The sequence below is a fragment of the Triturus cristatus genome, chromosome 3_2 (assembly GCF_964204655.1).
Source record: "Triturus cristatus chromosome 3_2, aTriCri1.1, whole genome shotgun sequence".
Taxonomy (NCBI): Eukaryota; Metazoa; Chordata; class Amphibia; order Caudata; family Salamandridae; genus Triturus; species Triturus cristatus.
In genome coordinates, this window is record NC_140584.1 from 346,070,642 (window position 1) to 346,096,420 (window position 25,779).

General features: G+C 44.4%; 1 protein-coding gene across 3 annotated transcripts in view; it reads left to right on the forward strand.

Annotated features, from left to right (window-relative positions):
• STPG1 (sperm tail PG-rich repeat containing 1) overlaps positions 1-25,779 on the forward strand; it is a 264,699-nt gene that overhangs the window by 14,855 nt on the left and 224,065 nt on the right. For 2 of the 3 annotated variants that reach the window (XM_085647846.1, XM_085647848.1), the window contains exon 2: positions 23,784-23,983. The exons of the other annotated variant lie outside the window; for it this stretch is intronic. The gene's annotated coding sequence lies outside the window, so the exon portion shown is untranslated. The remainder of the gene's footprint in view (positions 1-23,783; positions 23,984-25,779) is intronic. 3 annotated transcript variants of the gene reach the window in all.

The following is a 25,779-nucleotide window of genomic DNA, read 5'->3' on the forward strand; positions in this document are numbered from 1 at the left end:
GAAGAGCCCCTCTATAAAGGTCACCTTCTCTGATGGAACCAGTCAAAACATCTGTTGGTTGATCAGCCAATCTAGATCCTGAAGGAAGGAACAGACCATATCCATGTTCTGCTCAGCCTTAGAGAAGGAAGAAGCACACAGAAACCAGTCGTCAAGATAGGGAAATATACCAATGCCCTTCAATTGTAATACAGCTACTACTGGAACCAATACCTTTAAAAACACCCTTGCAGAGGTATTCAATATGAAAGAAGAGTTTGGAACTGATAATGATTGTTCCTGATTTAGAATCTCAGATATTTCTGACTGGCTGGATGAATTGGTACAAGGAAGTACAGGGTTACAAAAAAGTTTGCAGTGAATGGTAATTATATATTGATCTTCAGTGACCCCATTTTGATTGTCTGGACGAGAATACAAGTGTTGATTTCCTTCAGATCCATAACTGAATGATAGGAACTATCCTGTTTCAGAATGAGAAACAGTTGAGAGTAAAGGCCATGAAACTCGTGGGAACTTGAACAATTTCTCCTTTTTCCAGAAGAGCTTGAATCCCTTGGAGCATAAAATCTCTCTTGTCCGATCTCTTGGCAATGGTGTATATCTGAATAGATTCATCGGTGGATCATCCTTCAACTGCAATCGATAACCAGTTCTTTTGAAGGAGAGGACCCAATTGTCTCGAATTGACTTCTTTCAATGATGATAAAAGAGCCTCATTCGACCGCCCACCTTCAGATAATCATTCGGACTGATCTGTGGACTGAGAAGATTGTTGCCAGGATCTGGGTGCCCTGGACCCGGCTGTCAAAGGGATGCTTGTCCTTCTTATTTTGCAACATTCATTTCTGAATAAATTATTTCTTCCCAGGGACAAATTGGAAGGGCTGAAATATCTTTTTCTGATCCACAGACTTTTGCCCCATCACTTTCAGTTAATTCCTAAACAACTTCAGACGAGTGAAAGGGAACTTTTGGATGAGAGACCACTGTGCCACATCTAACTTTCATGGGTGCATTGACAGAAGTATCCTTCCTTGAAGTGCTGCACCAGCCGAGGATGCTGCTGACCATAAGCTGTGAAACAACACATCTGACAAAAAATGTGTTAATAGCTCCATAAATGCTAAAATTGCAACATGATCCGAACCTTCCTGAAATGCATCATATAATTTCTGAAAGTCCTTCAGGAGAACCTGCATTGGATAGGCTGCATAGGTGTTTGTCTTTAAAACAAAATTAGATATAGTGTAAATCCTTTAAAAAAAACTCTCTACCTTCTTTTCCACCACATCCGATAATACAGAATCTTCTGTAGCCAAAGAGGATTAAGAAGCCATTGAAGAAAGAATAGTGTTGACCGTAGGCAGATGAGAAAACTGTTCTTCAAATAGTCAATGGGATGCCTCTAGGAAAAAAGCGAGGTGTAGTTAATATATCAATGTCTTTCCTCTCATTCATGACAATGTCTTCGATGACATAATAGAAAGGGAGGTTGTCAACTGGGAAGGAGCTATACTGTGAATACAATTCAAGATGTTCCAGCTTTGTGTGCTCAAACCCTAGGACATTACGAATATGCTCCAACAGTTCTTGCAATTGAGCTCTCTGAACATAGTTCTTCTTGAGACCAGACTCCTGCTCTTCATTTAAGGCTGCCCTAGACCTTTTGGCAGCAGATTAACTTGAGGCAGATTCAACTGCTTGTTTTATTAAGGCTTGTAGATCACTCTTAGTTATCTACAATACCTCCTCATCTCCAAGAGGCTCAGGAAGATTCCTTCTGCTGGCTGTCTTGGCATGCTCCATTCTAGAGAAAACGATAGGTTGTAGAAGAGGAATAAGCCTCCGTACAGAAGCCAGCTAATATGCAGACCTCCAAGGAACACTTCTTATTTATATACTGTTGTCTAGCCCCTAACTCTCATCAATCTAGAGGAGATAGATAGATAAAAAAAGAGGGAACATACCTCGGGTCCCTGTGCAGGATAGTGTGCATTACCCGAGGATGAGCACCAGAAGAAGCAGGTCTCTGCCGCACCAACTCCCCACAACCCATTTCTCCCTGCCCCAGCTCTGAACATATACCTTAAAGAAAGGTCAAAAATACTAAGCAAATCAATGCCAATAAACTTGCAGCAAGGATCAGCTCTCGTCTTCAACCACCTGATGATCAGCATACTGTGATGGGCTGACCTCACACTAACAGGAAACAATATCTGACATACTCAACCAAGCCACCCCATTAAAACTCAAGACACTCAGGAACAACCCAAATGTTTCTGGTGCAACAAAGAGCTAAAGAGAGGAGAAACCTCAGACTGACCAAAAGAAGATTTAGACAAGACTGCCCATCCTCAAATCTCGGTCTACTATAGGTACAAGAAACACACCATCAAAGCAAAAGCCACCTTCTTTCAATCCCAAAGAGATAATGCCAGAAACCGCCCCAATAAACTCCACAACATCATCAGGGAAGCATCCCCATCACCGTCCTGAAAATATTTGCCACAGTGGACCACAGTGAGGACTTCTCAAATTTCTTTGCTAACAAAATCACGAAGATGAAACACTCTGACCAACAACCCTGATAACAATGGGCCTTCAGTTACCCCAGACCCAAACTTAGGGATCAATACCGACAAAACCACCATGCACCCCCATTTCTGCCCCGGAAGAACAACACGGCATGGCATGAACTCAAGGCACTTGCAGAAGACAAACTCATCTAAGTCATATCATACCTAAATCCAGTGACTCACATAGTTGGACCCATTCCCTCATCCTTAATCAAGGAACTCAGCCATCTCATCACACCTCTTTGAACAAAAATAATCAACAACTCACAATACTAAGAAACAATCTCAAACTACTTGAAACTAGGTCAGGTCACACTGCTTCTCAAGAAACCACAAGCAAATCCTGAAGATTTGAAGAACTTCTGCACTTTGACCAACCTACTGTTCTTGGCCAAAGTCCTTGAAAAATGCATACTGTCGCACCTAAGTCAACATTTGAAGGCCGTGACCTACTCAGCATCTTTCAGTCAGGTTTCAGGGCAGTCCGCATTATAGAAAGAGCCATCCTCACCATCACCAATGACATCTTTAGGATGTTGAGTACAGGGGACTCATGCCTACTCATACTCCTAAACCTCTCCTCGGCGTTCAACTCATTCAACCACAACATTCTCATAAACAACCTAAAGTCATGTGTGGGTATCAACAGCACAGGTTTAAACTGGTTCACCTCATACTTCAGTAAAAGCTCACTGATAATTAAACTGAAAGATTCATTCTCAAACCCATCCCAAATTAACAAATGATTTGCTCAAATTTCAATTTTATCACCCACTCGCTTCAACCTTTACACCGAGCCCCTGACTGCAACATCACCTATATGCAGATGAAAATCAGCTCTACCTAAAAGTCTTCTCCAGTGATGTCCTCCACCTCAACCAAACCCTAAAACAGTACAACACTATATCATGTAAAGCTCTACTCTCCCCAGAAGACGGAATTCCTCCAAAACTCCCAACAAGGCAACTCCTCACCAACCCAAGGCTGGATCACTCACCTTGATGTGCTCATCTGCAGTCCTGTAATCATTAGCTGCACCAAATCGTTTGGAGTCACACTAAACAAGACCCTGAGCAGGACTGCTTACACCAATTCGATGCCGAAATATGCCTTGTACAATCTCTGTCTCCTCAAAAAGGTAAAACCCATTATCATCAAGAAGGTTCTAACAAGTGATACAAACCTGGGTTGTATCTAGACTGGACGTTGGAAATGGGACCCTTACTGGCACACAGAAACCCACCCTGTTCTCATTAAGGCCCTTCTCGAAGCAGCAGCCAGACTCATCTAAGGAAAACGACGCTTCAACCACATCACCTTCACTCACTAGACTAAAATGGCTCCTAATCGAAGCAAAATGTATTTTCAAGACAGCCTTCATTACACACAAATCACTTCACATTAGGACTCCGAGATACCTAGAGTGAAAACTGACCAGGTCTGGAAGGAATCACGGTGGGTGAGTATGGCATATGTGCTACAAATATGCGATGTTACATGGCATGCGATACATCGCATGCCATTACAACGCAGTCGTTACAATGACCGCGTTCTTACATCGCACAGCATTACAACGCAAGTCGTTACACCAACTTGCTGTAGGGGATGACGGATGTTGGAATAGTATAATTTACTATTCCAACTCCAGTCTGTGCAACAGTAGGGAAAGTATTGGATTTTAAATCACACGCCTTCTGCCCCCTACAGCAAGTCATTGTAACGACTTGCATTGTAATGGTTTGTGATGTAACAACGCAGTCGTTGTAACGACCATGTTGTAATGGCATGCAATGTATCACATGCAATGTAAAGGATGTCTCCCCTCTGCTACTCATACGCTGGCTGCGTAGGTCATATGCCCTACTCACAGCTGGCTGCGTGGGCCATATGAGCTACTGCTGAAGCTGCCTAGATTCAAGAAATAAAGGCCACACACACTAACGCCTTTCCTGAAAACATGCTTAAAGTCCCTTCCACCAGAGGTAGGGGGCGTTTTTTGTGCCTTGGACACCGAGGGAGGTAAAACTCATGAACTCTTGAACAGGGTTGTAGCTAAATGGACGGCAAATAGAAAAGTGTCGATGGCCAAATATTGGTTTCACCCAGAGTGCCAGATAAGTTGAGACATACCTGTCATTTTCATTGCCTAAAATTGACTCGACTGTAATGTACCCAACATTAATGTGCAACCCATATAACCTCTCAGTTCTCCTGCTTTTATTATCTCACAGTTCAGTTCACCCTAAGAGGGACCAAAGTTGGCACAACCTGTAGTGTCACGTTTTGAAGTTTTTGGTATTGAGAGAGTGGGTGCACACAGTGCAAAGTAACCTATGCACAACATTTTAGTTAGGACGGAACCTGAAAAATGTCAACAAAGCATTTCGGGCTGTAAACATGTCATAGCACACTTCTAATAACAATAACACAGAAAAAGCATACCAAGGACGACAATGCCTATTTCCAAAGTAAAAGAATTCGAGCACATAACAGCTGATGCCAGCACTGTCAATACAAGCCTCATCTATTCAAAAGGTAACACACAACCATAAATGTATTTGAATATTTTGCATGTTCAATCAAGTTTGCATAGTGTGTGTTTGAGATAATTCAATGCTTGCCTTCCTCCACAGCTGCTTGAGCACTCGCGTCCTCTAACCAACTTTCATTACTTGAATTACCTTCAGATTTCCTTGTCTTCTAGATGCCACAATCAGTGGTTTAATTCGCAGTCTCTTCGTCCTGTGCACATTCCAAGAGACTCGGCATGGTGTAAAACTGAAATCAGTCATCCCTTCAGCCTCGCTGACACGTTATTCATGTTATTGATTGACACGTTAGGTCTCGCCTGGAGTTAGCAGCGTGCATGCATTGCTCTCACCATGCAAGGGCCTTTTGCGATCGATTCAGCCAAAGCTGAACAGGCATGCGTACGGATGGACAAATATGGCTGCTCTCACCATTCAGACAAAGCTAAACATGCATGCTTACGTACGGACAGTGGACAGTCCGACGCCATCTTGTTTTGCTTGTGCCAAACAAAATGTGTACGCGTATAGACAACAGAGGTGAACATGCGCGCGCATGGCAGCGTGCTTTCGCTTTCCCTCTCTCCAAATGAAAAACTCGAAGTCCCAGGATTCAAAGAAAACAGAACTGGAGGTCGTTTCCCGCTTCCGTGGGACACGCTGGTATCTTTTCCAGTCTCTGTACTTCGTACAGCTTTGCGGAGTAACAGAAAGCAGAAACAGAAGTAACCAAAGGCTGTGGCCCACAGGGCCAGGGATATCAGAAGCTGCAAAAGTGAGCGACATTAGCATAAGTCCATCAGTCCCGTAGCAGTGCAGCGCCTTTAAAGCGGAAGGTGGAAGCAGGCGCGGATCAGAGGCTGCGGCGCGCCAGCAGGGGAGGTGGTCTCGGGAGTCACGACCCCCAGGAGAGAGGGAGCGAGGGAGTGGCGGAGCACAGTGCAGGCTCGGCTCCTTCTAGGAACGGAGGGTGGGAGTGGGTCTCACCAGAACTGTCATACGCAGCCTGGACATACCTTAGAAACCTCTGTTTGGAGCGCGGTCTGAGGCTGCCTCAAAGCACTATCCGGGCAAATACGTGGAGGACGTTTCATCTGTTGCTCGAACTGTCAATTACCCACGCTTAATCCCAGCTATCTCACTTCACCGAAATAGTGTGATCCTCGACAAATCTCTTCATCTCCAAGCTACTATTGAGGTCACGTGAAAAACTGTATATTTTCCTGTGTCAAGGGGCTTTTTTCCTCTGAGAAAATTGGGGCCGCTTCTGCAATCTGGGGGTTTCCGAGACCCCCTCCCATCCGGACCGCATGAATCTCACGATGACACAGTAGATATTTCCTGGAAGCCCAACAGCTGGACATGTACTTTTTTTGCTGTGTGTGAGGTCTGGGAAAGAGAGGTTTGGGAAATAACGCCCTTCATCACGTCTTGTTGTTACTTGGTGGCTTTGGGGCTGTCTTTGTTGAAGAAGGAGGGACCCCCGTGCACAGGCCCCGCGGAGGAGCTTGGAAGTGTGTGGGCTGAAGCTGGGCCAGCTGTTGGACTTGTGGCGGGAATGAGGATGGGGCGTGCCTGCCATCGAGGGGTCTGCTGATGGTCTGTGGCCTGCTGCTCTGCCTGAGGAGGTGAGTGCAGAACACGGGGACTGGACACGTGGGCCGGATGGGGGCTTCCACATACCTCTTATGCATGAGGATGATGATGATGATGATGACAATGAAGGTTAATAGTTGTGATAATAATACGCGCTTGACATAGCGCTGTCACCGCCTCTAAGCGCAGTCAACAATCGGTGTTAATAGAGCTCAAGTGAGTGGTGCAGTGGGCACAGTGTGGGAGCACGCTCGGTTATGCATAGGCATGTCGCATAGAGACCCCAAGAAAGCGTTGTGCTCCGCCCTGCTGCTTGCCCAGGCCATGTCGGTTTGTTGCGTAAGTTACAGTCAATGGATGAATGTGTCTTCTTGTGTACACACTTTGAGCTATAACGGCTTCAGGCACGTATAGAGCTTGGCAGATGGGAGAGTCGAGGCACATGCAGCCCGATGCCCAGAAGTGACACGCTCGTGAGGTGACATGTGCATGGGATGGTTTGCCTTACACTTCATAGTTCAGTTAAGTTGGGGGTCTGTGTTTTGCACCCAGTCCTTGTGATCCAGCAGTCGCCAGTTTAACCAGTAGCACTTCTCTTAATAAAGTGCTACACCCAAGTTAAGTAATACTTTGCTATGTGATGATATACTTTATTATATTCTGCCATGTGTATGTTATGTGTTGTCACGTGCTACGCTGTACGTCATGGTGTATATCATGCTGTGCTCTCGTATAATCTATGTTTTGCTTTGCTATTGTATGCTATATGTGATCATATGTTTGTTATATATTATTCTGTGCTGTGCTCCGCTGCTCTGTGTTATGTGTTGTCTTGCGCTACGCTGCATGTTATGGTGTCTATCATGCTGCCTCTGGTATAGTCTATGCCATGATTTGCTATGTTATACTCTATGTTATGAAATGTTTTGGTATATAGTAAACAGTGCCCTGTGTTGTTCTGTGCTATGCTATATGCTATGGTGTATATCCTGCTGGCTGTCCTGTGATTTAGTCTATGCCATGATTTGCAATGTTATACTGTATGTTCTTGAATGTTATGTTATATAATATATTGTGTCCTGTGTTGTTCTGTGTTATTCTATATGCTATATATCCTGCTGGCTGTCCTCTGGTTTAGTCTATGCCATGATTTGCAATGTCTTGTGTTATAGTGCGATGTGCTGATATGCTGCTCTGTGTCCTAAATTATGCTGTGCTATGCTGCGCATGTTTTAGCTATTTCTAATGTGCTTTTGTGCTCTGTTATGTTCTATGCTGTGCTATGTTATATATGATTCTTTTCTATATCTCAGGTGCTGTTGTGTGCTGCGCTATCTTATATGCTGTGCTATGTTTTATGCTATGTTATATGTTTTCTTATGTTAAGCTGTGTGATATGGTCTTCTATCTTGGGTCAGACTGAACAGTATAATTCCGCCAAGTCACACTGTTTTCTGTCCTCTTATGCCATACAATGCACCACTGTGTGATACACGCAAGGCAATGGGATGTTGTATTATAATATGGGCTCTCTGCTGAGTAGACTACAGAATTCAAGAGGGCGCTGCACACGCTCATTATATCCTGCAAATAAAAGCAGGGCCGCTGGAATTGTGCGATTCTGCAGCAGTGGAGTTTTCCACATAATTGAGAATTTGCCGCATTTTCCACTAAGTTGCAGACTTTAACAAAAAAATATTTCTAGTTAAGACGTATCAAAGTTAATAACGCGCTACTTCACAGGGGACTGATTCCAGCATTTAGGGGTTAAACTGATATTAATAAAGTGAAACCAGCCCATATGGTGTTAACAAGGGTAACAACAAGCATTAAAAATGCAATAGGTCTCACCTTTTATTAAGTTAAAGCCATTTGCTTTGCTATACAATACCATTAGCAAAGCAAATGACTTTAACGTAATCAAAGGTGAGCCCTATTGCATTTTCAATGCTTGTTTTATGATAGATCACTACTAAAACATGAGGGGTGGCGGAGGGCTTTCGATACAAGGGTGCATTACATCTGCAAACGAGTGCCGTTCACAATAACGACATAAAACACAAAGGTCTGGCGGCCTAAATGCAAACCAGTGCGTTCAGAAAAGTGTACATACATTAGTGGTCAGAGATACACATGGATGACAGTGAGAGGAGAGAGAACTAGAATGAGAAGGAGTGATTGACAGGGTGGACCTTGAGGGCATTGCTAGGAGTAGACCTCTAGTACAGATTATAGTGTAGATAATACACATCATAACTTTAGCAGCATTTAATCCCATAGAATTAATAGACGCCTTTAATACCATAGGATAAAAAGCAACTGGGGGAGGCTTTTGCATGGAATAACTGGGCTTGGAAATGAAGTGTGAGATGTTAAGCCATGTCGAAGGTGCTTATTTACAATAGATTTGAAGATTTGCAGTGAGGGCACAAAATATATGTGAATGGGTAAGGCACTCCAAATTCTGGTTGTGTTTTCTTTTACATGAGGCGAGCTGTTTTTTTGTGAGATACAGGTATTTAACATTGAGTGGGTTTAAAGATTTCTTGTGTGAGTAATACGTCTGGCAGCTGAGTGTATAATGGATTTGAGAGTGATCTAAGCAAAGATAGACTTAAGTTAGGATTTTGTCTTAAATTTGTCTTAAGTTTGTCTTAAGTCTGTCTTAAGTCTGTCTTAAGTCTGTCTTAAGTTTCTCTTAAGTCTTTCTTAAGTCTGTCTTAAGTCTTTCTTAAGTTAGTCTTAAGTCTGTCTTAAGTCTGTCTTAAGTTTGTCTAAAGACAAACTTAAGACAAAATCCTAACTTTTGTGAATACCAAAAGTAGTAAGTTTAGGATTTTGTCTTAAGTTAGTTCTGTGACTCGGCCCCCTAATGTGAAGCCCAGGGATTTAGCGAGACTCTACAGTTTTATGGAAGTGCTACAGGGCTTGTAATTTGTCATCATTATGGAAGGAAAGCCTTAGAGCTTTGGGGCAAGTAAGTGGAACTCAGTCTTTCGAAGATTACTTTTTTATTTTCATTTGTTACATTCGTGAGCAGTTGTCAGATAGGCTCTGTTAACGTCTTCAGTACTGTACATCTGCTTTTGGGTGCTATTCAATACCTGCTTTGGAAAAGATCTCACCAAATGGTTGGGCCTGTAGGTTGAATAGCAATGGTGCTGAAATTTGTCTTTATGGTATTTAAAATGGAACAAGCAATTGGTTATATTCTATTGTGGCTATCCATTGAATAAATAAGGAGGATTGTTAAATTGGATTATTTCATATGCATTATCAATGTAATGTGCAAAATCATATAACAAATTAGGGGTGCGCAGCTTCAAGAAGTCCACTGTATCAATGAAAGTAGGAAAATAACTTCTTCATTCAAAAAATGTTCTCATAAAAAGTCAATTGGTTTTTACACAATCCAGCCAACGCGTTTCATCCCCATAATGGGAACCTCTTCAGGGCAAACAAAAAGTGTCCCAAATCTGAGTACACTTGTTGAGCAGACATATCCGCAACCGTAAAGGTAAAGTATGCAGCTATTGAAAGCGGTGACACTTTCCAGTGAACAGTAACCTCCTGTCTGAACCTGGATGGAAAAGAAGCAACGTCCATCAGGTATATGTGAAGACGAGGTCTGTTTGTGGTGGAAAGCCCCCACCACGACAAATCGGCGACTGAATGTAGGCTAAATATGGCCGTAAATGACTTCAAATCCAATTCTGGTTGCAAAACGGGGACGGGATCCAGCCGTAATATGGTGGTCCTACCCAAGGATAAATCAATAATTACTACAGAGCTGTCTTAATTGCCCAAGACCATCAACGGAGGAAAGGCTATATAAATCTTCAGTCAATGTGGCGAAAGCCTGTACTGGTCAAAAGTCAGCTACCTTTTCAGGGATTCATTTTGAGTAAACCCTCTTGTGACAAAGTGTATTGCACCACGACCACACAGGTTGATAGGTCAAAAAGGAAGGAGTTCCTCTATTGAGAACAAAAGTGACCGTCCGTCTTCCTCCGATGAGGAGGTCGTGGTGCAATACACTTTGTCACAAGAGGATTTACTCAAAATGAATCCCTGTAAGGGTAGCTGACTTTTGGGCATGTCTTTGCTTTCTCTGCATAATCCTAGTATTCATTGTGCAGCCAAGGGTACGATTGAATCACGACTATTTTCAAAATGGTTGGATGCTTTCATGTACCTCTAGGGAACATAGTCCTCCTAAATGTATGTGCAGCTGTTAGGTGTGCTATTTCGTTACCCCTTTGTTTTCATAATTCAGTGATGTGCACATATCCACCCCCATACACCTCTCTGAATGGGTAAGCTTTGAACACTGTGCACTTTTTGTCTACTCTCACAATCTGGTCCTCCAGCATCATCTTTTTTTTGTCTTTTACTTTTCCGTATGAGCCCACCAATCTTTAACCTGTTGTGCATCACTCCACCTTTGGATGTTACCATCTAATTCCCTTAGGTGTAATTTTATTCCAGGTGTTTGCATTTTCCTGAGAATCCTTACCTATGAACATATTGAAACTGTTCTGTAGATGCTGATCTAACCCCAAACTCTGGGGCTACTCCTTCTCGAATTTCATGAGTCTCACAGCACACTTGGCAGCTTTTTTGCAGACGAAAATGAGTTCCTCTTTGTTGTACCCATCTATAAATCTTAACTTCTTTCTTCAAATTCTGCCTTTGTTCTCAAAATATCCAAAGCTCCTATTGGAGCATCCCCCTTTGTGGTTTCTGACTCTTGACTATCCTCAATCTCTACAACAGGCATACTCACAACTGGGTTTGCTCCTATTTAGGTTGGGCTCCTGCATCTAAGGTGGCACCAATGCCTGGTGTAGCAGAGACTATTATAACTCTACATGTACCTGGGGATGTGGCAATGACATTAGTACTCGGGGCTCCTAATAGTGGAGATGACGCAATTAAGGGCAAAAAACCTCCCTCAGGGAGATCTTGATCAACTGGAGCACTTGCACCTGTGTCTACAGTCTGTGGGGGTCCCATGGGCTGTTGATTCCCTCCAGCCTGATAAACACCGTATACGGAGGTGGTTGAGAAGCCAACAAATTATCTATTAAAAAGTCATCACTAGAGTCACTATCACCAGTCTCATCTTTCATTCCTTGACTTCCACCCCCCTCAGATACTTTCTTCCTCTGTGCTCTGTCCCTTGTTAATGCAGGATACATCTTTATAACCGCACAGTTAAGTTCTTTCTTGTTGGAAGTGGGGGTCCTAGGCACTCACCGCCGTCACCAAATGCGGGAGGTGGGAGTCCCTGACCCACACCGCTGTTGCCAGGTGCGAAATCCGGACCCCTTGTTTTAACGTTAGGCTAAGTAAGGACACCGTCTGAGATAGCCCTGCTCACCCCCTTAGTAGCTTGGCACGAGCAGCCAGGCCCATCTCCAAGGCACGAGTGGACAGTATGTGCAACCACACTCACAACAACCCACTGATGTCACCACAAATAGACTCCACACGAGTTTTTATAAAACGAGTCTAATCTTTATATAAGAAGATATACGATATGACCACACGATACAAAACCAACATATAATAATGGGTAGTATTCCTTCTGGTGGGCTTGTAGGTTCTAATCCCAACCACCTCTTCTAACCAACAGTTATGTTTACTTCTAACCATTCCCAAAAGGTTAGGCAGGTCGATTGCTAGAATCACACACGTTGCAAAAGAAAAGAAATACCGCAATGCGTAACGATATTCCCCCGTACTGTGCACTAGAGAAACAATGCCATACGTAGCGCCACAATCATGTACTTTGCAACAGAAGGAATAATGCAATGCGTATCACCACCAGCATGCCTTGTGCAAGGAAGAAACAAAGCAATGCGTCACGCTACAATCATGTACTTGTGCAATGGAAAAACAATAAAAGGCGCCACGTAATAATCCTGGACTGTGCGGTGAAGAAATAATGCAGTGTGCCACGTTACAATCATGTACTCTGCAAGGAAAAAAAACAGTGCGTAGCGCACCCAGCATGGAGTTCGTCAGGCACAAATAAGGCCAGGCGTCATACGACAGTTCGATAGGTCGTTAGTAGCAGTAATGCAAAGTGTAATATGACAGTTTAGGTGCTCTGTTAACAGTTGCCCCCAATCATTGATCAATGGTGACACAAAAGTACCGCTTCTCACTCCGGCCCCAGTACTGCCCCTTCTTGGGCCAGCACAGGCCTAGATCCGAACCGAAGCATCAGGCTCGTGCAGCTGACAGAAGCGAGAGGCCGAGAGAGTGTCGCTCCAGGCCCGCACCCCACCCCAGGTGGTGATCCACGTTACCTGGGGGGGGTGTGATCCCACTCTCCTCTCCTCCTTCAGCGAGTTGGGCCTTGATCCAGAACTCCGTCAAATGGGCACGGCGAGTTCGGGCGGCGGCTCAGCTCCTCCGGGGCTGCCGGTCCGGGCCGCTGCTGTTTCACGCCGAGGGTCCGATGACCTGGCCCTCTTTCCGGCAGTCTCAGTAGACACTGAGACCCGCCCTCAGCACTGTAGAGACCTACTTAGATTTCGGTGCGCACACCACCCAGGCACTCCTCACCAGCGCCTTACGTTTACCGCAACCTGCACTCTGCGTGTCCGAGACTCGCCTCTTCTTTGGTGCACACGATGACCAGGCGCTCTTCACCCACGCCTCGGCTTGCACCTCAACATGCACCCTGCACATCCGTCCGAGTCTCACCTCTTCTCTCGGTGCATATGATGACCAGGCGCTCTTCATCAACGCCTCGGCTTGCACCACGACACGCACCATGCTCGTCCGAGTCTCACTTCTTTTCCCAGTGCACACAATGACCAGGCGCTCTTCACCAACACCCTGGCTGCAACACGACACGCACCATGCGCGTCCAAGATTCACTTCTTCTCCTGGTGCACACAACGACCAGGCGCTCCTCGCCAACGCCTCGGCTGCACTACGACATGCACCATGCGCGTCCCAGACTCACTTCTTCTCCCGGTGAACACAAGGACCAGGCGCTCCTCATCAACGCCCTGGCTGCACTACGACGCGCACCATGCGCGACCGAGTCTCTTCTCTTCTTCCAGTGCACACAACGACCAGGCGCTCCTCACCAACACCTCGGCTGGACCATGACAAGCTCCTTGCGTGTCCGAGTGTCACTTCCTCTCTTGGTGCACACAACAACCAGGCGCTCCTCACCAACGCCTCGGCTGCACCATGACACGCTCCTTGCGCATCCGAGTTTCACTTTCTCGCTCGGTGCACACAACGACCAGGTGCTCCTCACCAACGCCTCGGTTGCACCACAACACGGTCCTTGCGCGTCCGCGACTCAGTTTACTCTCATGTGCCCATGATAACAAGGCACGAGTTCTGAGGGTCTCAAGCTGCAAAAGCATGGGCACACCGCATTGCTTGGGACTTCTACGGAAACTTTTATGTTCCTGTGTTTCCAAACAGGGAGCCAGCTCACCTCGGACCCTTGGGGTTCAGGACACAGCACAAAGCACAGTCCTGTTCAAGAAGGGGGGACACCACCAACTGCAATGTTCCTTCAGTCTCTTCCTTAGTAAAAGCTACAAACTGCAGGCCAGCCCCAGATCACAAAGCAAGGGTCAGTCCTATCCAGAACTCTCTTCAGCAACTTCTTCCTTGGCTTAGGTTGTTCTTGACCATGAAAAAGGTCAGAGCCTCTGCAGACTCGACCTGTCCATTTCGCCATTCAAAACAACACCAAATTATAGGGGTTTCAGTTCTCTACCCCTTCATGACTTTGAAGTTCGTATGTGCTCAGGGGGTCCCCTCCCTAAAACAGTTCTGGGTGTCTCCCTCCCAGTGTCACCTTTCTCCCTTTGATACTGGGGTTCTGGATCCTTAATCACTCATCTGGAGATGGGTCAATTGGTTTATAGCACCAGCCCAGGCCTTTTCACCTCCCGGGCTTCTCCTCCCCCTACTCTCCAGATGCAGGGCAGCTTGGTGCCATCTCAACCCCTCCCTGGGTCAAGACCTCTCCCAGGTCCTCTCACCTCACAGATCCAGACAGTCAATCCACATTCAGCAGAGACACACTGAAATGCTTAAAGCACAAAACTCTGCCACTTTCTAAAAGAGTGGTTTCTGAACACACAGTGACAAAACCACTTTCATAGAAAGATGTGTTATGACACCGTGAGTTCATACATACTAAACTTAACCTCTCCATTTTAAACTGATAGGAAACTAGGCTAACAAAACACAATACCCAGCCTCCCCCATTCTGTCCTATGGGCAGAATGGCCTTTCACCAGTGAAAACGAAATGGAGTGCTTTTCACTGTCAGAAAATAACACACACCGCAGTACATGTTCTGCATTTTACTTACACTGCCCCCTGCCCAGGGGTTACCCAGGACCTACCACAGGGGTGCCTCTTGTGTATGCAAAAGGGAAAGTCAGGCCTATCAAGTGGTTGCACTTGTCAGGACAACATGCCTACTTAGCACAATGCGCGCAGGCCCTACACTGAAGGCCTGATTTCCCTTCTCTGCGCGCCTTTGCATTACTAGCCCCTGCACACACAGTGCACATCACTAGGGACTTTACTAGTAAAGCAAGCATACCAATCATGGCCAACCAATTACCATCACACTTTACATAGGGAACCCTTGTACTTTGACACCGATTAGCAGTGGCAAAGTACCCAAAGCATCTAAATTGGCAATACATTGTCAGGTAAACGGTCTAGGGGGAAAGCAAAAAGTTTAGGGAACTTTAGCCAAAAAGGCCAAGTCCTCCATTCCTCCATTCATGTTGTTCTGCATCTAATCTCACTTCCATCCAATTACCGACCTTATTCTTTGTTTTGGTCTAGCATTTCTCCTTCTCTTCATTTGTGCGGTATATTCTCATGCATTCAAAGCCTCATATTGTGCAGGTCTCAGTGGAGGTTTCATCTCTTACAACACTTGCCTCAAATTCTCAATTATTCTCAAAGTAAAGGAGGGATCATGTGGGGGAAACTGCAAGGACTCTTTATTTGCAGTGATCTTATTCCATTGTTTGACCCAGATACACATGTTGTAACTAACCCTGGTTGTCATGTAATGTGCCGATGTGCCCTCTGGAGGGGCCTCCTCACCCTCATGTACAAGTATTCTCATACCATCACTAAACAAAGCTCTCAATTTTTTAGAAAATTTTCAGTTTTACCCTGTGTATGGCTCATCACAAAATTAATACATTTCAGTTGAACTAAGTGGCAGTACTCAGCAAATCACAATGCAATATGCAAAAACAGTAATTCCCTATCTCAGAACGGCACCACTATACTGAACACTCACAGTGGAGCACTCTATGATGTAATGATCCATTCCCAGCATTGCACACACTCCAACCGACCTAAACCCGCGTGGCACCGCGTGACATAAGTTGCAGCACCTCACAGCAGCTCTCACTCAGTAGCTATCAGCTTTGCATAAGCAAATTATTGGAATACCAAAAACAAAACAATAACTCTTGGCTGTTCCACTAAAGAAAACTCAGTTACCATTTATTCTAGGGGAAGAATGAGGAAATAACACCCTCCCCCACTATCACGCTTAAGTGAAATCACGACCAGCAAGAAATCACCCTGACAAGTGAAGTCTACTCCTGTGCACAAGGATTCAACCGAATACCAATCTCAATTAATACACACTCACAATAGAAGTGTAACAAGTTCCTGTCTTTTTGTGAGATCGATAGCGCTTCACGGGCCGACACCACAAAGCTTAAGACACAAGTCACAACTTTATATAACTCAATATCTATCCCAGAATCTTAAACTATGACGAGTCCAATAATTACCAATCTTCAACTCTTTTCAGCAATCGTGTTTCTCTTCATAAGTGATATACACAAGCAGCATTTCAGAACTAATTTCTACATGGGGCCATTATGGACCCAAATGGATACCCCACTACGAACACACTAACTCAACAAAACCGCAAAACAGCAACAATCAGCAACACACAATCAAAGATATACTCACACTTCTAGGACACCCCAAACGCTTCAGGAACACCAAAACACCACCAACTTTCCTATTTGGGCCATGCAATTTCGATGACGCGACCTGGGCTGGGGCAGATTCTAACTGACTCTGAGGTAGATTCTAACTTACTAAACCTCAGCGGAAACCATTCACCGCTACCAAAATTGTTGCAGCGGGATGGGATTTGCACCATGCAGATCTTTGGTGCAGACTCAGGTACAAACTGCACCTAAGCGGATGATGGACTGTTCGTCTTGGGCTGAGGTTTAGCATCAAAATATAGGGAGACACTCAGTTTACTGCAAAATAACGCTCCACAAGGTGAAGAAAAGGAACTTTTTTTCTTGTATAACACTTACCCACCAGGATTGCCCCTTGGTGGCAGGCTTCATCATAGGGTCTTTCCTGTTCCGCTACAGAATGAGGCGTGCTTTGACCTATGAATTACGTGGGAGCACTTATAGATGTATTATTATGGTGTAGAATGATGATAATAGGAGTGGGGGTAGTTATTTAATGTGGGAAAAAAAACTTAAAAATATCTGGCTAGCAAGTAAACTCTTATTTATTCTGGCCTCTAGTCGGTATGATTAAAAACAGGGAGAGGGAATGGTGGATAACTATGTGCCTGCCTTCCTAAGGGTTGACATGCTACATATAAGAAGGTGATTATACCCGCTTGGTATTCACTGTTTTGTAATCTGCAATATATAATCATGGGAGGATTTGTCTGCCAAAGGTTTGGCAGAAAACATACTTCAATCAACATGTATATATTAAAGTACTCCAACTACGAGCTGTTTATATACATTCTGAACACCACCTGTTTGTGTCATAACTAAAGAACTAATACATGCTAAAAATAGTGGTGAGCACTTCTAATAAAATTTGTGTACCTTCTAACACACAACACATAGCAACATAAACATAGAAATGAATGTGAGACACATACATTATTTAGGCAACTGTTTTCCCTCATGTATCCACCGGTGGTCAAGGTGAACTTATTGTTACACTCTGCTGGGTAAAGAATGTGCCTATTATGTCATATTCAAGGTGCATTTCTTATATCGAAATTGGCTGTGCCGTACTCACCACATCAAAGCATCCTCTCGGGCCATTCACCTAAAGGACAGATACGCACTGGGGTCCGGATATTACTGGTATCATCCCCATGCACTGGTTTAATAGCCAGTATCTCTGTCGGCGGTGAGATGTACATATGAGATGTGACATTTTGGATGGGAACTGTTTTTCTCCAGCAAGGATTGTGAATAGCTTCCATATGATGGACTTGGGTGGAGACTTAGAATCTTAGGCCTCTTCTTCATTCCTCTCTTGAGCAGTTTCCCTCTCAATTTCCTGGGTACTGGCATCCTGCCTAGAAAATTGATAAAGATAAAGGTGGAAAAAAGGAAAGAACAGCTAAACAATCTAGCTAGCTTCCTTTACTGTAGCTCTTTCCTATAGCATGGAGTGTAGTGATATATACAACAAGCATTTGCAATGCAATAGGTCTCGCGTTTACGCGAGTTTAAGCTATTGGCATTATAAATTACATTGCCTTTTATTTATGTTTTAAAAACCAAAACATAAATAAAATGCATTGTCATTTACAATGTCCATAGCTCAAACTCGCTAAAATGCGAGACCTATTGCATTGCAAATGCTTGTTTAAATCGCATCTATGTGACCTGTAGGCAGCGGACTAGGATAGACCTCTGGAGGAAGGCACGTTGTGTGGGGTGTTGGGGGCCACTCTCTTGCATTTGGCCTGGGCTTGTTTCGGTATTCAGGGATTCTGGAAGGAGATGGTGCCTATAATTGTGAGGGCAATGGTCTTGGCGATCCCTCTAACTCCGCTGGCATGCCTCCTGAGGGTGGTGGTGAAGCCCAAAGGATGAAAGATTCCCTACAAGCTTGTGCTACTTTCAGGCGAATAGCCATTGGGTGGATGATTACTCGAGTGCTTCTAAGGTCTTCGTGGCTGCATGATTTTCTAGAATAGAGGGTGGCGGAGAAGATGCACAAGCGCCTTACCCGTCCTGATTAGGTTCCCTTGGACACGGTTATGCTGTGGGGGTCCCTACTTAATAGGTTTACTGATGAGGGTGACTCTGGCTCAGAGGATGGCTCAGATGGTGAGTTGTGATTTTGTGCCTATGCCAATGTATAATAGATGTGACAACCATGTATGGCATTGCTGTATCACTTGCCTTTTACTGGGCTCGATGACTTGGATTCAAAATGTCTTGCTCCCTTACTGGTTGTTAATTTTTCTGCTGCCTTTGTTCTGCCGTGCACACTGCTATACTACTTGTACTGCCGTAATCTGTGAATGTGATGTTACTCCTTATGTACGTTTGGGGACATGACCTGCATATTTATGCTGTTTTCTGTTGTACAAAATGAATTAAAAAATTTTGTAAAAAATATGCATAAAAATTATAAATTACCCTGATTTGTTCATCGTCGTGTATGCTGTACTGAAAATAACCGAAGCACTAATGCTTTTGTTTGGAATTTTCTTTCTGAATACTCAGGAGTTTAGCGCAATCTCACGTATTTGCCTTGAAAACATTTTTAAAACTCGTTGACAATTATAGAAGTCCAAATCCAGCAGGTGGCTCGTACATTCCACCCAAATCGTTTGATTTAAATATGTGCACCCTGAAATGTATCCAAAAGTATTATTGTTTTTTTCATGTGCTTTTATTTCTTGCATCTCTAAGAAAGTGGTTCTCGTGCCAATGCTGTCAAACATAAGAAATGCATCGGCTTTGTGCAGGTAAATCTCGTGGATGTTATTAAAAGTGAGAGTTTCACAACTGGATGTCTGAAATTCGACGTTTTCGTAAATACAGACAAATGCGCGAATAGCTATTCTACAGTCCTGCACTATATCCATAATGCACACTGGGCCATCATTCTTGTTCGATGTGTTTTTGTTTTAAACATCAGCCACATGCATCCTTTACAAAGGTATCAATAATTATGCTCGTGTTAAACCGGCAGATGGCACACATGCCAACTAGTTCTATTTTCAGCAACTTAAATATTTCTATTTAATTTCTTTCGCCTAACAGATAGCCACATGCCTAATACACATTTCTTCCAGACTAACTCTGGGTGCCCCAACCGTAAACAAAATGTGTTTTTTCGAGCATCAGGCGATGTGAAAACACATAACAAGGCAACAGGTGCACAAGCCCACGTATCTGCACAGTGACAGGCACGCAGCGTGGACATTCTTTGCATATGAGGGGTCTTTCCTGTGAAAACCACGGGAGGGGAAGGTGTGTACGCAACGACTGAAGGACAACTAACAACAAGGGGAAGAGGGAGGAGAACTGGTGTAGGGAACAACGGGCAAACAATATCGATGAGGTAACAACAATGGCGAGGAAGCAAGAGCCAACCAAAAGTGCTTGAATTTGAGAGCGACCAGCGGAAGGACACTAATAAAACAACTCAGCAGTACTTGGCACAAGCTCCATAGAAGGGAAAAAATACATAAGGAAGAAAGTACCACCGGTACTCATTGACCAATGAGAAGCAAGGAAATGAGTAAAGATGAAGCCAACCAATTATAAAGCATTTGCAGGCTCTAAGCACAATTGTTTTTTTTTTTAAAACAAGAAATCTCGCAAGCGACAGCACATACCCGGGCTCTGGCCCATGAATCGAGGTGGTAAACTACAATACGATGTTAACCACGGAAAGATAGTTTGTCACAATAAGACACCCTGATTAAACGTATGAGCAGGGGGTCGTTAGGCTATGCAGCTGGAACTAACATGCGGAAAAGGTTCTTTTCATATGCTCCCTTTGAAAATAAGTTTTTTTAAGCAAACAGTCACCTAACTACAGTGGCTCAAAAGCAAAGAGAAACAAGTTCCTCGTGAAACCTACGCAGACTTAAAATTAAAGCAGTAATGCCCTGTCGAACGAAAACCGTGCTACGCTTACCAAAGATGACGAGTTTTCAAAAGTTCCCCAGTGTGAATCGCCGAACCGCCGTGATATCGTGTTAGTGAGTGCTGAAACATGGCTTTCGTCCGACAGGGCGTTACGTGCAGCCGCGAAAGTGAAAGTGATCGCGATCAAAGCGGCCGTGCGGCTGCTAAAGTGAAAGTAAGTGCGGCGCGCGCCCGCGCACATGCACTGTGGCTCTAGGCTGGCCTGGTAGCACTTTTTGGAGCCCACATACAAAATGTCTCTTCGAGCCAGCACATGCGCTGGGCTCAGCGAGACCTAAAAAGGACATGAATTACTTGACTTTTGAATAATACAGTCACAGAAACCAATTATATCTTTCCAATGGTGTTCAAGGATTTGCAGATCCTCAGTGGAACCAATGGCACACTCTGGACTTCTGTTCCCAGTACCACAGTTTTTAAAAGGATTGACACATACAAAGTTTGAAATGTACCACTAAAGAACTGAGTTTCAAGTTACCCTTATAAACTCCTGACCTCAAACAATAAAAACGAGTTTGTTTTCTTGTCTGATTCAATTTTGTACAATGTTACGGGATTCGCAAAAGTGTATTTGATGTCTTGGTACCTGGAAAGAAAGTCCTCCTTTCCCGATCTCATGAGAGTGGTGCGGCACCAGAGTATTGTTTCTGTTGGTGCTGTGGAGGATTTGTGAATTTGAAAAACACAAAAAAGGAGATATCTGGTTAAACAATCCGCACTATATGAAAAACAAGCCCATAACTTCTAAAGACCACCCCTCATAGGCAGTAGCGGCTGGTAATGTGGACGAGTGGCGAAGAGAAAGGGGCATGGCCAACATTAAAGTGCTATTGCATTTGCGAGAGTTTGAGCTATTGACATTAAAAATAACAATGACTTTTATATATGTGTTGGGTTTAAAACACATAAATAAAAGGCATTGTCATTTACAATGCCAATCGCTTAAACGGTTGCAAAAGCGAGACCTACTGCATTGAAAATCCTTGTTTTTTGATGGGGTTAGGCACTGAAAGCAGCAGACAGTAAAGTCATAAAACAGCAATTAAAATGTAGTTGTGCCAACAGAGTAGATACATCAAAGAACACACACCAGAACCCATTTTCAACATATAGGTCATGTTACATCTGCAGTTTAACAAAAGGTCTGTTTGCTGTAACCATCCTCAAAGTGCCATGGTCTTGATGGACATCCCATCCAACCAATGGCAAACAATGAAAAACACATGAAAGCCAGTGGCTAAGAGGGTTTACCAAAAGCCCATTCTCTGTCTATAAGGGTGTTTCTTTTTGTTATATTGATGACATACGTTCTCGCAATAAACATCAAAGCTGCCTGTAGAGAGACCCAAAACCCACTGGAATTTGTCTACTATTGTACAGTAAACTAACCATAACTTGCGTCCATGAGACTGAACCTCATTTCTGAGACAAGACTTGCTAAGGTAAGGCAGAGTACTCATAATTTCCAGTCCCATGCATGAGTAGTTGATGCATTTCAGGATTTTTCTGTGTATTCTGCGATTTATAGTGGCGACTCTATAATGGGATTAAGAAGACTGTAAATACAAGGCTGCAAAGAGAGCAAGCATTGACAAAGCAAATAGGTCTCACCTTTTTGACCTTTTAGCGTTGCCAGTGCTACTTGCCGATTCAGTTCAGCATCTGAAAAAAGAAAAGCTTTTTGGCACTGCACTGAAGCATCGGGGAAAAAAGAAGAAAAAAGCACAATGACTTGAATGCGGACATGAGTCATGACGCATATGTGTGTATGCCTCATGATGCTGTGACTTATGTGCACATATGCGTTACCACACGTGTGCACTTATGCACAATGAGACTGCCATTTTTTTCATTTTTTTATTTGCTATTCCATAATGCAAATCATGGAACAGTAAATTAAAGAAAAACAATTTAAACCTGCACATTTTAAAATAGGAGTGTTCTGGCAGGCCCTACAAAAAATATAAAAATAAACTTTTCTCAAGTAAGGACCACCATGGAGAGATAGGGTAGCACAATAGGGCCAGACGATCATCAACAAAGGAGCAAATTTATACAAGTCCAAAAGTGCATTTCAAAAAAGGAGTGGGCCGTATGCAAATGGCAGCTGCCGGCCCCCTCAAAAATGTACAAAGAAACTTTTTTTTAAAGACCACGACAGAAGAGGCATGGGAGCAATAACAGAGAAGCGAGATAAGTGAACACAAGGTAAATAAATAGAGAGGGAGCAGGGGAGCAACAGAAGTGATGGAGGCAGCGAGGAAGGGAGATATTTTTTTAAAGAGCCAGAGAGGGTTGGGGGAAGCAATGGACAAGCTGGGGGTAGGGGAGGAGAAAGAAACAGAGAGCGTAGGAGGTATTCGAGGGAGGGAGGCAGAGCAGCGCAAAGGGAATAGAGCTAGAAAACATATGCACTCCCATGGAGTACTGAAAGAAAAAAAAGTCACTCCCTGAATGTAAATACAAGTCATCCAATCAAAAGGATAGTAAAGAAGCTCTGCTCTGGGGGAGGGACAAATAAAACAAGAAGGAAAGCAGTTGAATAAGAATCCCAAAAATATTACGCAATAGGCTGGCTCTAAGCTCACTGTTTTTTCTTGGTATAATCCACCAAAGCAGTGGCGTTGCTAGCCACGGCCGTAAGGGCATGAGGGGGAGGGAGGTGCTGGCGATATTCCTGCGATTGCCGCCCGTGGCAAACACATAGAGGGGGGGTGTGCCGCCACCCCCAAAACTCATGCCGCCTGGGGCGGACCGCCCCCTCCGCCCCCCCCTTGCTACGCCAATGCACTAAAGGTCTTTCGACAAAAGATAGATAAAAGCTGTCTGTAGGCAAAACCTAAAAACCAACCAGATGAGCTACTCACACATGGAACTGGGAAATGGGGCACTCTGGTCAGGCACTGTACTGTAAAAAGAGTCGTTCTTTTTAGGTTTTGAACATTCAGTACGCAGATCATTGACCTCAGACACTTGTGAGTTTTGCCTTATTAATATGCCTTCTTTCACCTGAACAGCTTTTATCCTGATCTAACACCATAGCTCAGTGGGATCAATTAATTTTGAAGGTTTGTCATTTCTTCACCCAGGCCATACCGGAGGAAGGTCCTTCTCCTACCTCGTTGCCAATACTTGGAACACCCTGCCTCTCCACCTCAGGCTATCTCAGTCGCTGACCTAATTCAGGAAGGCTCTCAAGACCTGGCTTTTCAACTGATCCTCAACACCCATCAGTACCTGCAGCCCCCCCCTCCCCCCCCCCCCCCCCAGCGCCTTGAGACCCTCACGGGTGAGTAGTCACGCTTAACAAACACTGATTGATTGACCCACCATGTACTCTACCCAAAATAGGTCTTATGTACTTTTTTTAAATGTATGTGGAGTTCCAGTGTTTTTGGCTTGCTGGGATATGGTGAAGATCTTTTAGGATGAGTCAACAGTTAGAACGCAATGTAGACTTGCAGGTGAAGGAATTATTCAATTACGTCAGCCTCTTTTGCTCTTCTACAGAGTGCGGAAATTCTCATTTATGGCCTTAGACCTGTTTTGCAGAAAGAGCAGCTTGTGTTAAGATATACGTGTTTGGTTACTTTAACTGACCATTATGCTGTCCACGGTAGCTCTGTATATTTTCTTCTGTTACCTTTTATAGTTTTGATTCAGGTTGTATCACAGAAGTAACATCTTTCAGGTATTGAGGGGGAATGGCAACAGGATTGCCACAGAGAGAGGAAAGGACAAGTTACTTCAGTTTTAGGCCTGGGACAGAGTACTCAAGCTTGACTGCACAGTTAAAGAGCAGAAATGTGAAAGAGCACTAGAGGTTAGAGGGGAAATGCAGTAGTGTAGCCAGCATGTCATGCGCTCAAGTGCAAAGACGGAAATAGGCCTACTGGCTGCTGTTTGAATGATAAAATATTGCAATAATTAGGGTTCAGTGGTCCCCTCAGGCCTTTGGTCCCCGATGCCACTGCACCTGCTGCTCCAATGAAAGCAGCGACCCTGGAGAAACAGCCAGGAGAGTATGGCTTCGATTTCAGGCAGAAACGACTTATTCAGAGCCTGACTGAAGGAACAATCTTACCAAGGCTTGAGGCTGGAGAAGACGGACCTGGAATGGGTCACTCGGCACTCAGAGCTGGAAGCAAATCCTAAGTTTGACTGCAAAGCCTTGTTGACTGAAGACCAACTCAGGAGCCTAGACACAGATATGCTGTTGATTAGAGCTCAGAGACGAGTCTAGTGCCCTCAGAGACGAGTCGGGTGCCAGAATGAGTCAGGAGGTTGGACACTCAGGAGAGCAGGCTCAAGGGCAGCAACACATCTGACAGGTGTTCGAGGCAAGCTGAGGCAGGGCTCTGACTCTGACCCAACAGCGTGATTGTGACATCACGGCTTGTCTATTGTGATTGGGGGACGTAGGCACCGATGTCAGAGACTGTCTGTTCACATCATCCAATAGATGTGATGTGTGCATGGGGAGGACAGAGGGCTACAGAAACACTCACTGTAGTTTGTTTTTATTTAAAGAAGTAAGAAGTTTAGATGTGTTATGCTGAGTTCCTGCTTATCAGTACATCCATCAGCACATTCCACCCAGTGTGGGATTTCTATGTTTTGATTGTTTTAGACGACAAGCCATTCAAACCTAAACGCATGTATTTTTTAAATTTGGAACTGGAAAATGACTGTTTTGTAGCATCCAAGATGGAGAGTAGGATATCACTGGACGTGAGTAAGGTAACTGTGTAGTGATGGCAAACATTGGAACTCTTATTCGGGAAGTGATCCTGCAGGTAGTATGGGTGGGTCATTGCTGAAGTAGCCACAGGAGTTGGCCGCAGTTAGCAGAGTCTCTCATGTACAACTCTAGTCTTGAAGACAGTGGACCCTATTCACAAAGGGCTTTTGCACTTGTGGCGGAGGCCACGCAGTCATGGCGGGGTGCCCGCTTTTGTGGTGGGACTTCCGCAAGAAGAAACTGTAATGCGGAGGTCCGGCCATGAGTGCAGGGGCCCCCGCCATGACTGTGGGGCCTCTGCCCCGAGTGCAAAAGCCCTTTGTGAATAGGGTCCACTGTGTGGA